The sequence below is a fragment of the Pinus tabuliformis genome, chromosome 6 (assembly GCF_031772625.1).
Source record: "Pinus tabuliformis cultivar Carrire ecotype Pingquan chromosome 6, CPIR1, whole genome shotgun sequence".
NCBI classification, from domain to species: Eukaryota; Viridiplantae; Streptophyta; class Pinopsida; order Pinales; family Pinaceae; genus Pinus; species Pinus tabuliformis.
The window spans coordinates 227,552,815-227,566,220 of record NC_142292.1 but is presented as its reverse complement, the minus strand read 5'-3'; the positions used below and the strand labels follow the sequence as shown (position 1 = coordinate 227,566,220).

Below are 13,406 nucleotides of genomic sequence, written 5' to 3'. Positions count from 1 at the left end.
AAACAACATTGCAGAATACAGACTAAGTGCAGTGATTGAATTATTATCTGAATCTATTTCATTTGGGATTCGGAGTTTGATAGTGAGATTAGATTCTGAACTCGTTGTATTACAGCTTAATAGAGTCTATGCCATTAGAAATCTGGTGTTATTAAGATTGTTTTTGAGGGTGCGTCTCTTGGAACGTGAATTTGATTACATTGAATATCAGCATATTCCAAGGTCTTTAAATACATTAGCAGATGCAATGGCGTCTCGAATGTTAAATAGACATTTGTAACAATCATAAATGTAAATTTATAAACATTTCATCACACATGTTTAACAAAATAAGCCGGTAATAATGATATATATAGATAGGAGTGTGTCAAAAAATATACATCGTCTTCGATCATAGGTTGAAAAACACCTTATGATCGGCAAAAATGATAAGTGCAAAAAACCAAAAATGTCACATGTGTCTACAAAAGTGACTAGCCAATCACTGGTGGTGCTCTCTATACGAGACCACTGCCCGCGCCACCCTACACAGGAACCTCCTGAAAGGTCCTGGGACTGCGACCACGTAGTGCTGAAGTCGGATAGGAATGTCATCTATAGTGGTCTCTGGTATACCCGCCGTCAGACGCTCTAGATCCTGTTCCAGCTCAGCTAAGGTCTCTGCGGCCGCATCCTGTGGGGCCGGTGCTGGTACAGCTGGTACTCTTCTCTCAAAAGCCCGGAGATTGGCCAGACGCCGTGGACCTACATCTGCATTTTGAAAATTTGTGCTGTCAGTTTTGAGACGATATATAAAAAACAAAAAAATAGATAATCTAAAAAACTTGTGAAAAATGAAATACCTCTGTCGTCCCATTGTTCTCCCTGTGGAAGAACCATGTCCGGATCATTGCGAAAATCCATTCCAGCGTACGGAAAATCCTGAATCGCAAAGACCTGGCCCTCCAGCCAGTGAAAGTAACCATCAGGAAATCGAACAACTGCTGCTCCCTCATCAGGATGCCGGGCCATTACCGCAACCCATCTCGTCAGCTTAGGCTCCCGAGGAGCCCCAACTGGAACTGTAAGATGCTGGGGGATCAGCATTGGAACTCTCTCTAGGGAAAAGCTCACAACTAAAGGCCCATATCCAAAGGTCTTCAGTTGTCCGTTCTTTGCCCTGGTTAGTTGGCCCTTCATATTGGCCAACACAGCATCGCACCAGTTGAAAATCGTGCCTCGAAAGCAATCTACAGCCATTCGCATTTGGGAACCAATGGCTATGTGCAAAGCGGCAGTGCCACAAAGTCTGGTAACTGTAAAGGCAATTACCATAAGTTCAGGTTGGGATATTTACTTGATTTCTATCCCCTTCTCCTAGTTTTGATTGTTGCACCACTCTAGCCGGAGACTAGCAAGGGATTGGCCAACCGGCCTAGTCCCGAATAGAGAAAGTTGCTCGCCCCTGTTAGGCAAGCCAGTGAGAATGTATATGTCGGAGGACTCTATCTCGAGCTGGTTTTCTCCGATGTAAAAACATTGATCCTGAATATTCCACCTTTCAACCAGCCACTCTAAGAATGGCACCTGGGCCCTCATGCCAGGTATGGCCCAGTACTTGTAGAGACCGCATGCCTTTAACGCATCAATAGAAGGTTGATGACCTATTGCGGACAAATCAACGTCTTCGTGTTCTCTTTCACGCCAATCTAGCATGGTGAGTGACCTACACACCAAAAAACAATGATTAGAATTCATTAAACAAAATTTGGTTGGTTAAAATTGGGGTTTGGGGTTTCAAAATCCGCGTTTCACGGGGTACGCACCCCGCATTGAGAAAACAGAGCGGCGGTACGCAGCTATTCTGAAGGTGGGCTGCGTACCCCGACCTTTTTCCCATATACGAAAAAGTCGGGGTACGCAGGTCGCCCATGGGGCACCTGCGTCCCCTGAGAAACGAATTTTAAAACCCTAAACCCTCCAAAAAATCAAACTAAAACTTGAAATGAAATTCTAAATGGATGAACTTGAAGAGGAGGATGTTGTGAAATACCTGAAAGAGACGGCGCTCGATTCTGACGGTCGGATTCTCCGCAAAGTCCACGGGAAGTTTTCTTGTCAAAAGCCCTTTTCTCAACCTCAACAGTAAAATGGTAAAAATGACATGGTAAAAAATCTTTTTATAGGTTTTTTGGATGAATGAATGCTAATTTTGTTTATTTTTCACCATGAAAAGGTATTTTTCAATGTATTTTTACCCATCTTAAACAGGTATGAGTAATGTGTCATTTTTGTGCAGGACAAAAGGACTTTAGACTAAAATCATCATTTTTCATGAACCAAAACATCAGAGTCATCTTTTAAGCTCTTTTCTGACTCCTAAAAAATGAAAAGATTGCCGAGCGTTTCTTTTACACTTGTTAAAACGGAATTAAAAGACGGTCCCCTTATAGCTCTTTTCTGACCGTAAAAACAAGAAACGATTGCCGGGTTTTTGTCGTTTCAAACTCGATATGGAAATAAAATGACATGTCTTTGATCGCTTTTTTCTTTTCAGGTCAGAGACACTAATCATGAAAGTACTCCTTGGTCGCAAGATCAAGCGGTTCTCTCAAGTATTATTTTATACTTTTTCGGACTTGGGAGACACAAATTTACGAAAAAGTCACCTTGGAGTCTTCTTTAGTTTTTTCAGACTCTCTAAAATTGAAAAACGCCGAGTTTTGTCCTATACTGGACTCATTAAAATTTCACAGTAAAGGACCTGTTCGATTACAAACAGGAACGGACCACTCCTTCTTAGGGTCCGAATCTAAACTAAGTTGGACTCATCCGAAGGATGAGCTTATAATCAAGCATATGTTATCCTCCTCAAGCTTGTAAAAAATAAAGAGGTACTTGCCAGAAATGGTGGGGGAAAAAGAGAAGAATGAACCGATTTGTTATCCTTTGTTACAGAAGAACCTTATCACCGCTCTTGAACACGACACTTTTCATTCACCTGGGTTGGGAAATCCTTTGCCTTAAAGTTGATCAAACCACTTTGAAAGTCTTCAACCGTTTCCGGGAATTAACTTTGGGTCAATCGTCACCAAGCCATCTGTCGTGTCGTTATGTGTTCAAGAGGTCTCTGCAAATAAACCATTCATATGCAAAATACTTGTCATCCACTTGACCATCCCTGAGTCAGTCCTTACAACAACATTTCTTCAACTTGAACAATGATTTCGTGTTGTGGGGTTGCCTGCAACGGGTCGCTTTCTATCAAAATCAGCACATTATCTAGAAAGATGACTTAGAAATCGTCAGTACCTTGAAGTCTGCATGCATCAATGGCAGGTTTCTCGCCTTGGACGACAGTTTACATCATTAACTTTCGATCGAAGGATTCCGTGACGTGTTCGACATCAACTCATTCATTCACATTTCATGGATTGTACTGGGTACTTTGAGAACCATTGACATTACTGGTGGTCTCTCTCACACTTGTTAACGGTTTACATCATTGACTGGTAATCAAGTGGTTTCTACCATGATCGACATCAACTCATTCATTCGCATGGATAGAATCATACCAATTCGAGAAGTAGAAATGAAGACCCTGGATCTAGTTTCCACCATCCAGGCTGCGAGGAGTTTTGTATTCATTATACAGTAGACTAATCATAAATAGATGGCTGCGTCCATACTGTGTCTACAAAAGTCTATGATTGTGATGTACTGCAAAATCATTCTTGTATCAGAGCAGTAGTTAGATTGTTAGTTAAAGTTTTCAATCTGAGTATGGGAATGCCTACCTCAGCGATGATATCATCTTATATATGTATTTTGTGTTGAATATTTACAGGTTTTGACCAGGTCCTCCGCAAGATACTCCTTGAAATGATAAAGTACTTCACCCTTCCTAGATCATAAAAACCCTAATCTACTACAGGCTTCTCACTTTAGGGGGCAATCTGTTACACTAAAAAATGTCACCATGACTATTTACAGTTAGTATGGCTTCATCCACTGTCATACTATCCTCCTTGGCAAGTCTCATGCCTCTGCTCTCCATGTCAAACTTCAAGAAAGAGAGAAAAGTCATTTAAAGTCAATTATCTCTGGTACGCAGTTTCTCTTAGCCTTACCTGCGAGTACGCAACCCAATTTCACAATACCTGCGTACTTGTATGCTCTGTATGTAAAGGGGTGGGTGCGTACTCCTATAAAGGTCAAAAGGCACAAGTTTCACTCCAAAAAAGTTACTTGTGGTCATTTCTAGAGTCTTCTAGAAGCATGTTTGACGTGTATGAAGCGCCTCCAGATGGTTCTTGTATCCCTACCAAAGAGGAACTTATCCCATCAATAGGGGAGCTATCCCATCCAAAGAGGGGATTATCCCATTGATGGTGAACCTGAATAACTTCCTCTAGAGCACTATAAATACAGGCTTTGGGCCAAAGGGAGGAGAGGTTGAAAGCTGAACATTCCTAAGGGTAGATGCTACTGGAATTAGGACTTCCTTGTAGAAGCTTGTGAGGAGAGATTACCATCTTTACTTGTTTCCATTGGGAGGTGGGTGAGCTGATCAGAGTAAGGGAGAACTCTTGTGGACCCTGGGAGGAGCTTGCACAACACCAAGGCTCAGGTTGTAATGGTTCCTTTTGTTACCTTTTAATACAAATTAGTCCATTCTTCTCAACAATTTGTTATTTATGAGTTGTTTCATATACTCCTTGGTCTATATGTTAAATATGTTTTATTTTATGTGATATTCAGGTGCTATTTAATTGTTTGATTGTTAATGAATGTAGGTTTCGAAGGGAAGGAGGAGCTCATCTGGATCAACGAAGCTAGACTACTGCAACAGCATTGGATTACAGGTAGGATCTAAAACACTTGATTTCTCATATTGTAAAAGCATATTTAGGGAAGGATTGTTCTTATTTGTCTTGTTTGTCATTAGAAAGTCTTAGGCTTTCTAGGAAGGTCGGTTGTGTCCGCACTAACGACTCTTTCCGCGTGACAATTTGTTGGCTTCAGGTGTCATGGACCTAGGTTCAAAGTTAGTTGTGCTAACCAACAAAACCCTATTCTACTAGCCCTTTCGGTAGCAACCTGCATAGCATAGGCTATAGTCTCACCCGGGGCAATATTGGGGGATGCTAGAACCAAGTTTCTACATCCAAAGGACTATGTGATGTGTTTTTGTTACTCTTAAGGCTTATTTCGACCTTTGTAAACCCTAACCCTTAAAACCTAGAAATTACAGTAACTAACAGATAACAGATTCGAACTCTTCACCGATTGTTTGAAACATTCATAACATCATGTAATTAAACATATCTACCCCTTTCACACATCTATTAAGTATGTTTCATGATAAATTGCAGTAAATAGAGTGAATATACAGTAAATTCAGAAGTAAACACTAACACACATATACATAGATAATGCTCCAAAATAACCTTTATTATGCTTAGATCTTCAATTACAAATTCTTTCAACCCTGCACACATAGCTACATGGGCCCAAGCACTCAGCTGAGGACTTACCAAGGTCTCCACACACATAGCTACAAGAGCCTTCCCCTTCTCCTAAGTAGAGAAAACATAATTCTCCTACTTATAAGATCATTCACTCATAGATTGATTCTACTTCTCCCTCATGACTCTCTATGACTCCTTTTTATATCATTCTCTATTACAATACCATGGTCCGCGAAAAATGGGCGCGTAAAAAAACAACTTAACTCCTAAAAAACTAAAGGGATTTGACCCTCCTAAAGCCCCTTTGACTCATATCGACCTTCACACTCTGCTCCTCAAAATGCGGAGACTTTACAATACCTTTTACAAAATTGACCCCAGGGGACCCTGTCCTAACACAAGCCTCAATATCTTTATCCATAGTTGAAGAAAAATATATTGGACTAACTTATTGTTGCACTCAACTTGTGTGGATGAAGTTGAATTTGTGAGATATATAGATGTTTTATGATCAACTTATTCTTTTTATTTGTTACAACACAAGTGGCATCATCATGTCAAAGAATATTGTTTTCCACTCCAGAAACAAAATGTATTCCAATCAAGTATCATTTCTTGAGAGAGAAAGTTCCCAATAAGATTGTGAAGCTAGAGTGTGTACCCACAAAATAATAGGTTACTGATATTTTCACAAAACCACTCCCCAAATAATAGTTTTAGTACTTTAGGCAAATATTGGAAGTTGTTCCACTTGCCTCCCTCCATTATATGTTTCTTCAATAGGAAAGGAATTTGGTATACCTTCAATATATCATGATGGAGTTGTTGGCTCCATAGGATCAACAATACAAGGGAGGATTATCGATAAGGGGAGTAAACATGCAGGCATAGTCCATTAGTGTATTTTCCATAGATGTTAAAGGAGGATATTTATTGGGGATCAAAAAAAAAAAAGAAACATTGGAGAAGTCTTGGAGAAGAACATGTGCAAAAGAACAACGAAAACATTTCAATATCAATAGTATAACATAAGAGAAGTGCATCACAGGGGGAGAGACGTCCAATCGAGACATAGGATCCCAAACATATTTGGTTTGTCTTCATGATGATGTTATATTTGATCAAAGTGTTTCCATCAATGCCAAAGTGGGTGAATTTTAGAAATATGTTGTCATTGATGGAAAATATGTCAAAAGTGTTAATGATAATGGTAGAGTAGATCAAGGTTCATGTACAATAAGAAGAATGAAGATAAACATGAATGGAGAATGCTGAAAATACATTGAAGGAATTTATGGTGTAGTAAAATCATGTTATGAGAAGTTGGAAACCATATAGATGGGTAGAGATCTGAAATAGATTTTGAGTAGTATGTGGATGATCAAAAATGGCCCCCTTGATTAGCAGATATGGCCATTCAAAGCGAGGGACCCAAAAAGTAAAAAAAATCAAAGATAAAGTTAGTGGAGGTGCTATTAGCATAACTTAGATATGGAATACAGGAAAAAATGGAAGAGAAGTTGGAGAGACCCAACATGTTAAAAGGAGAGCAAGTTGTTGGGTGGATTTGCTGCCACACGTCCCCCACTAGCACATCAAGGAATTTTTTGGGGTCAGAACACTCAGAGATTAATAACAAGGGGGGTCACACAATGGGTTTGTTTTACCATACCTCCGATTGTCAGATTAATGGTGAAGGTGAATTACATGACCCCGTCCCCTTCCCGCCCCACTTCCCCCCCCCCCCCCCCCCCACTTTAAACCACAAACCAACCAAGTGAGAGTGCGCAAAAAATAAATAGTTTGGTGTAGCCATAACCACAACCATGACTGTCACTATGGCATGTGATCATACAATGGGGAGAATGTGTGGCAAGTGGTAAAACTTTAATACCGAGCATGTCAGGTGATGGATCAGGCCCCACATGTCCCATTGGTGTATAGAAAGGAATTCAGGTGGGTCATCATGTGTAAGCGTTCAAGTGCAAAGGGGTGCTAGAATGGGCAATTTTCCCATACCACCGATCGCGTGATCAACAATGAAGGTTCATTTTGACACCCCCTTCCTAATTTCACCAACCATGTTATAGGGGTGTCGAAACAAGTGGTTTGCCCAACACTTGTTTTTAGAGCATGACTGGGAAACATGATAGCAAGATACAACCTTTAATTCAATGGTTTTTCTAACAAAGGAAAATTAACAAAAAATCAAGGCTCTATGTCCCTCGTTCGCTTTCGTCTCTTGAGGAAACATGACAATGATTTATTGGCCAAATGTTGAACCCAATGACAACTCATCCCATAGGGCCAATCTCAGAGGTTAAAATAGTGCACATAAGTCAGAGGCTAGGATGAAATAGGTAGGATATGTGGCAACACTTGTTTGGTCACTAATGGTATCAGCACCAAGCTAATAAGAAGTGGACACTTTTCATGCATAGTTGGGGTTTTTAGGTACCCTAGTGGGCCTTTTCTAGGTGGCACATGTAACTACTCTAGAGGTGTTATGTGTCACTAATGATGATAGAATGATGTCATCCCACGGGCTCCTCATAAGGTTTTGAAGCAGTACATAGAGGTGCATCGAGATCATTTATCAATGGGAAAAATAGTGGCAACTTATTGGTTTTCAGGTTTGGTGGGAGGACCCACTGGGTCAACTCAAAAAGAGATTAAGGTGCATGTAGGAAAGGACTAGGATAAAAAATATAGGACGTGTCGATGATACAACTGCTAATGGAAACTAATGTGTAGTGGGAAGGAGGTCTCATGGGATACGTAACCCTACAAGGGTTATCCGAGAGGTATTTTAAGTGCATAGTATATATGCATAGGGACGAAGGTGCCAAGAAGTATGCACCATCACTTGGTCTGTGCAATGAGAAGACTGGGGGTACAAAGTAGTTGATAAAGGAGATAAGCCCTCGGGACTTAAAATACAAAGGTCCTATAGTTAAGCACCTAAAGAGTAAGGCATAGGTCATGATAGTTGGTTTTTTTGGTGGATAAGAGATAGAGGGCTAGTGCATGGGGGCTTAAAGTGAAATATGGTGGCATGAATGAATTTGGTAGTATATTCGACATTTTTTCAAAATTAATGGCAACTAAAACTAGTGAACACTAGTTAAACTCTGTTAAAATGCTATATTAGCCAAAATTAGTAGTTTAACTCACAGTTTGAGTTTTAAACAAAAGATCAAATCTTGATAACTTGATGAGCAGATTGAGAAGACTCAAATAAATAGGACAAGGGAAAAAAAATAAAGAATTAGTCAAGGATTCAAACGAAGTTAAATAAAAATGACAAAAGATAAAAATATCAAGCCAAATCCTCTATAAGAAGAATTTATTGGGGATTTTTGCAATATTTCATGAAATATTTTTGGTGTGAGAAATTTAGCAGTGGATTGTGATGGTAGGGTGTGAGTGGAGATGAAATTATGTTGATGCTATGTTTAGTAATTAGAGATTGTTGAAGATGTTTTTGTGAGTGTGAAGAGACAAATTGTTTTATTTATAAAATGACCTGGAATTAATGGTTCTAGCGTGAAAATGGATAAAAAATGAATCATTGATTTCAAGCATGTTGTAGCTTGTAGATAAGTGGTTATAGCTTCTTAAATTAGGTGCTTGTCAGTATCTGGACTTGTATCTCCATTTAGTTGTAGCTGATAAATTAGAGAGTTGCAGCTTCCTACTGGTTATAGCAAGAGAAATTTCTAAAAGCAAGCTGTAGCCTGCCTTGTGAAGAAATTGAAGTAAAGTTTGAAGAATATTTGTGTGTTATTTGTGTTCTTCATGCTCGTTCATGTCATGCTCATATGAATTAATTGTTGAATCCTTTTATGGTGTCCTAATATTGTTACAAGTGAGAGAAAGTTTTTTAAATTCCTACAGCATTGATTCACCCATGTTCTTAGTATTGTCCTAGTTTCTAACAAGTATGCAAATGTAGGGTGATTTACTCTTACAAGTTACAACATGCTAAAGAAAAACTTATATCTAAACCTGGTAGAAATGAAAGGAATAATATATACAAATATAATTACATTGTAAGGCATTTCCCTCTGAAATCAACTCCCCCAACTGCCTTTCTGTCATAATCCTGACTGTCAGATCCATTGTTAGACGATTAAATGTTTTTCCACCATTAGATGCTACTAACTGTCAAGTCAACTAAATCTTGATTTTCACTATTATAACCATAGTCCCATTTCTATTCGGTGACTCAGCTAGGTGCATCTAACCCTAAGCTTGTTCATTCTTTTTTTGTTTTCTTTAATCTAGCTAATTCTTTGTTTCTTGTCCTGCTTGTAGGTCCTCCCGTTGTTCTACAATTCAAGTGCTTTAGCACCAAGGAAGGAACTTGAATCCTTCATTACAGGTAATGTGTTTTGAACCCTTTAGGATTCACTAAATCCTCTGATTACCTTTGAATATATACATAACTATTCTATTTATAAGTCCTTCCATGTGTTCATTTCTAAGTCCTTTCCATGTTCAACGGGCATTGGTGAGGGCAACCCACCTCAGAAACAAGAAATGGTGGTTGATACCGGCAATGAGCTACTGTCATGGATGGAATGCAATCCCTTATCAGCTCTTGGTTCCACTTTTAACCCCATTCTTTCCACCTCTTACTGACCTATCCCCTGTAGCTCATCCGTCTGCACAAAAGAGACCAACAATTTTCCAGTTCCAATAGTGTGTAACATCAACCGCCTCTACCAATACTGCTACTCTTATGCCGACAATACCTTCGCAAATGGGGTCCTCGGTTCTGATATTGTGAACCTTAGTCCAATCCATGTCTCCCCTGTTTTGAAAATCCCTAATTTCGTCTCCGGGTGTGTGCCATTACCGGTACCCGACACCCCGAGTCTAGGCCAGGGCTCTCTGTCATTCATTTCCTATTGTATTCCAAACCATGATCTTTACCCACAACCCGCATGCATTCTCCATTTTGGAGGCTCCCCATTTTCCAAATATCTCCATTACATGCCCCTGGATACCCAATCCATTCCTCTACCCTATTTCAACAGAGTGGCCTACACTATCAAGCTTTATGACATCATGGTTGGACGACAGTTTCTCTCAATCCCGCCAACTCTCTTCTTGCTGGACAACATGGGCACTGGGTAGACCATGCTGGACTCTGGAACACAATTTAGTTTTCTTTTGGGCACTTACATGCCCCTCTGACAGACATTTATTGGGCATAACCTAGGGACCCTGAATCTGGTCCAACTGAATTTTCTGAAATTTCAAGGACCAATGGATCACTGCTACTTCACTCATCCTGCGGGTGCACCATTTCCAGAGGTTAGATCTCTGATTCACTCATCTTGTGGTTTCTCTCCCAGATATTATCTCAAAAGTCACAAATCCAAAGCTATATACATCACTTTCCTTTGTCAAACTATGTGTAGTGGCATATCTGTTCAAAGCAATGATGCTATGAATATTAAAGAATACAATTTATATTTTGATTTTCAGTTCCAAATAAATTGAATGAAATAATAAAGATAAAAATTGAATGGTAAATCTGTAATACTCAGTATCAAGGTAGCCAAATGTGCCCTTCACATCTATTGAGACATGGGTTGCTTCGCTTGAGGGGCCTGTTACACAGTAATTTGTCACTGCCTTCCTGTCAGTCACCCTGCTGTGCCCAGAATTCACAATCACCAAGTTCCTGCTTCCTGAACTGGCCCAAAAACCCATTTAGCCTCTGCTGTGTTGGAAAGTCTTGCTGCTCCCCCGAATCCATTTCCCGCCGGTTATCAACGTCTTTCTACAATTGTAGATCGCGCCCTTGTTGACAAAGAGATTGCTTCAGATTCCTCTCTTGTCCAGGCTCCTCTTCCCGAACCTGGCTGTCCCCAGCCTGTTCCAGACCCGCCGTTGGTCGGAAAGAGTGTTGATTCGAGTTCCCCCCCTCTCGAGCACTCTATTTCGGAAGAGCAAAATTCTCATGTTCTTCTCGTCTCGGCAAATCCTCCGGAGCCTGATAATGGTGTTCCCACCCCAACCTCTCCCGAGGATTCAGAGTCGGTTCTTTCCGAGCAGGGGGCAACCATATGGTTCCCCCACCAAGTAGTTCGGTCATTTCCTTTGATTGGAGTCGTTTGACTACCCCTCCCCTTCCATCCCACGTGCCTTTCTGGGTCACCGCCTATGCTTGCAATAAGGCGCTGCCCGGCACTGTGTTAGACGAAGGAGCATCGGTTAGTCTCATGCCCGTTACTACTTGGCGAGCTTTGGGTTCCCCATCGCTTGTACCTATCGCACCGCATCTCACCGTGTTTGATGGAGGAACAAGTCAGCCATTAGGGATCCTCCCGAAGTTTCCTATTACTTTGGGAGGCAAGACCATCTATATAGACGTCTCGGTTACCCAAGGTTCTTTAGACTTCAGTCTTCTCCTTGGTCGTGATTATGTGTATGCCATGGGAGCCCTTGTTTCTTCACTTTTCCGTGTGGTCTGCTTTCCACACGATGGAAGAATCGTGACGTTCGATCAATTATCGTTCGTTCGTCCACAAGCCCCTCCGGCGCACTCGTCCTGCCCTCCTGGTTTTCATCCACAAGTTGCATCTGCCTCACCGCAAATCAACTACATGGCCACCTACCCCGTGCCCTTACCCAGTGATGACACCATCGTGCATAGTGTCCTGGGGGCATTAGGTCCTGATTTCCAAGATGTCGGCCTTCCCTTCGGAGCCACTTTCTTGGGGGCCTCCACTTCCCATTCATTATGATGAAGTCTGGATCGGAGCATAGTTCACTTTCCTATGTCAAGCTCCCTAAAAAATGAAATTAGGATGGAGCATAGTTCACTTTCCTATGTCAAGCTCCCTAAAAAATGAAATTAGGTCTGGATGGAGCATAGTTCTTTTCCGGTGTCAAGCTCCTTAAAAAATGAAACTGGGTCTGGTCGGAGCATAGTTCACTTTCCTGTGTGAAGCTCCCTAAAAAATGAAATTGGGACTAGTTGGAGCATAGTTCCTTTCCGGTGTCAAGCTCCTTAAAAAATGAAACTAGGCTTGGTCGGAGCATAGTTCCTTTCCTGTGTCAAGCTCCTTAAAAAATGAAACTGGATCAGTCCCGAGGATAGTTCTGATCTTGTGTCGACCTCGTTAAGAAACGAAACAAGGAGTGGAGCATAGTTCCTGATCTTGTGTCAAGCTCCTTAAAAAATGCAACTAGGTGTCCGAGGATAGTTTTGATCTTGTGGCGACCTCGTTAAAAAATGCAACAAGGGTTATGAGGATAGTTCTTTTACTGTGTCAACCTCATTAAAAAAAAAATGAAACAACTCCCTTTTCAAATCGAGTCTTTGATTAAGATCTCGTCAAATCCCAGTCGAGTCTTTCCAAGATCTCGAAAGTGAACCTTCATTCCATCCACTTTGTCGAATGCAATGAAGCTTGGGGGGCATGTACCTCGATTTGCATTATTATGCTGGGGGCATGCGAACTTATAACAAGCATAGTTTTTCGTTTCAAGCTTGTGTAAACATGAAACCGAATCCAAGCAAAGTTCTCCACGGTTCAAGCTTGTGTAAAAATGAACCCATACCCGATTTACATCTCATGATTGCCATTTTTATCCATTGAATTCTGCTAGATGAGCCTTGGTTGTTTCATTCCATTGCTACCATCTCTTTGGCCGATCATATGCTCTCACTTGGTTGTTTATCCTTTCCTGAGGAACCGCAGCGATGAGTGGTTTTATTAGCCAGCCTCTTAACCATTACCGGAACCAGTTGCTACCCTTTATACCACTCGTTCCTCTAGGACGAGTCGCCTTTAAGCTCTTTTCTGACTCGTAAAATGTGAAAAGATTGCCGAGTATTTTTCCCTTTTTGACTCGTTAAAGAGAATAAAAATGGAGGTCTGCTTTCAGCTCTTTTCTGACCGTTTAAAGATGAAAAGATTGCCGAGTCCCCCTCTC

At 40.8% G+C, this 13,406-nt stretch overlaps 1 pseudogene; it reads left to right on the top strand.

The window, feature by feature from the left end:
- The window catches only part of LOC149258262 (aspartic proteinase PCS1-like), a 59,549-nt pseudogene that overhangs the window by 37,026 nt on the left and 9,117 nt on the right, over positions 1-13,406 (top strand).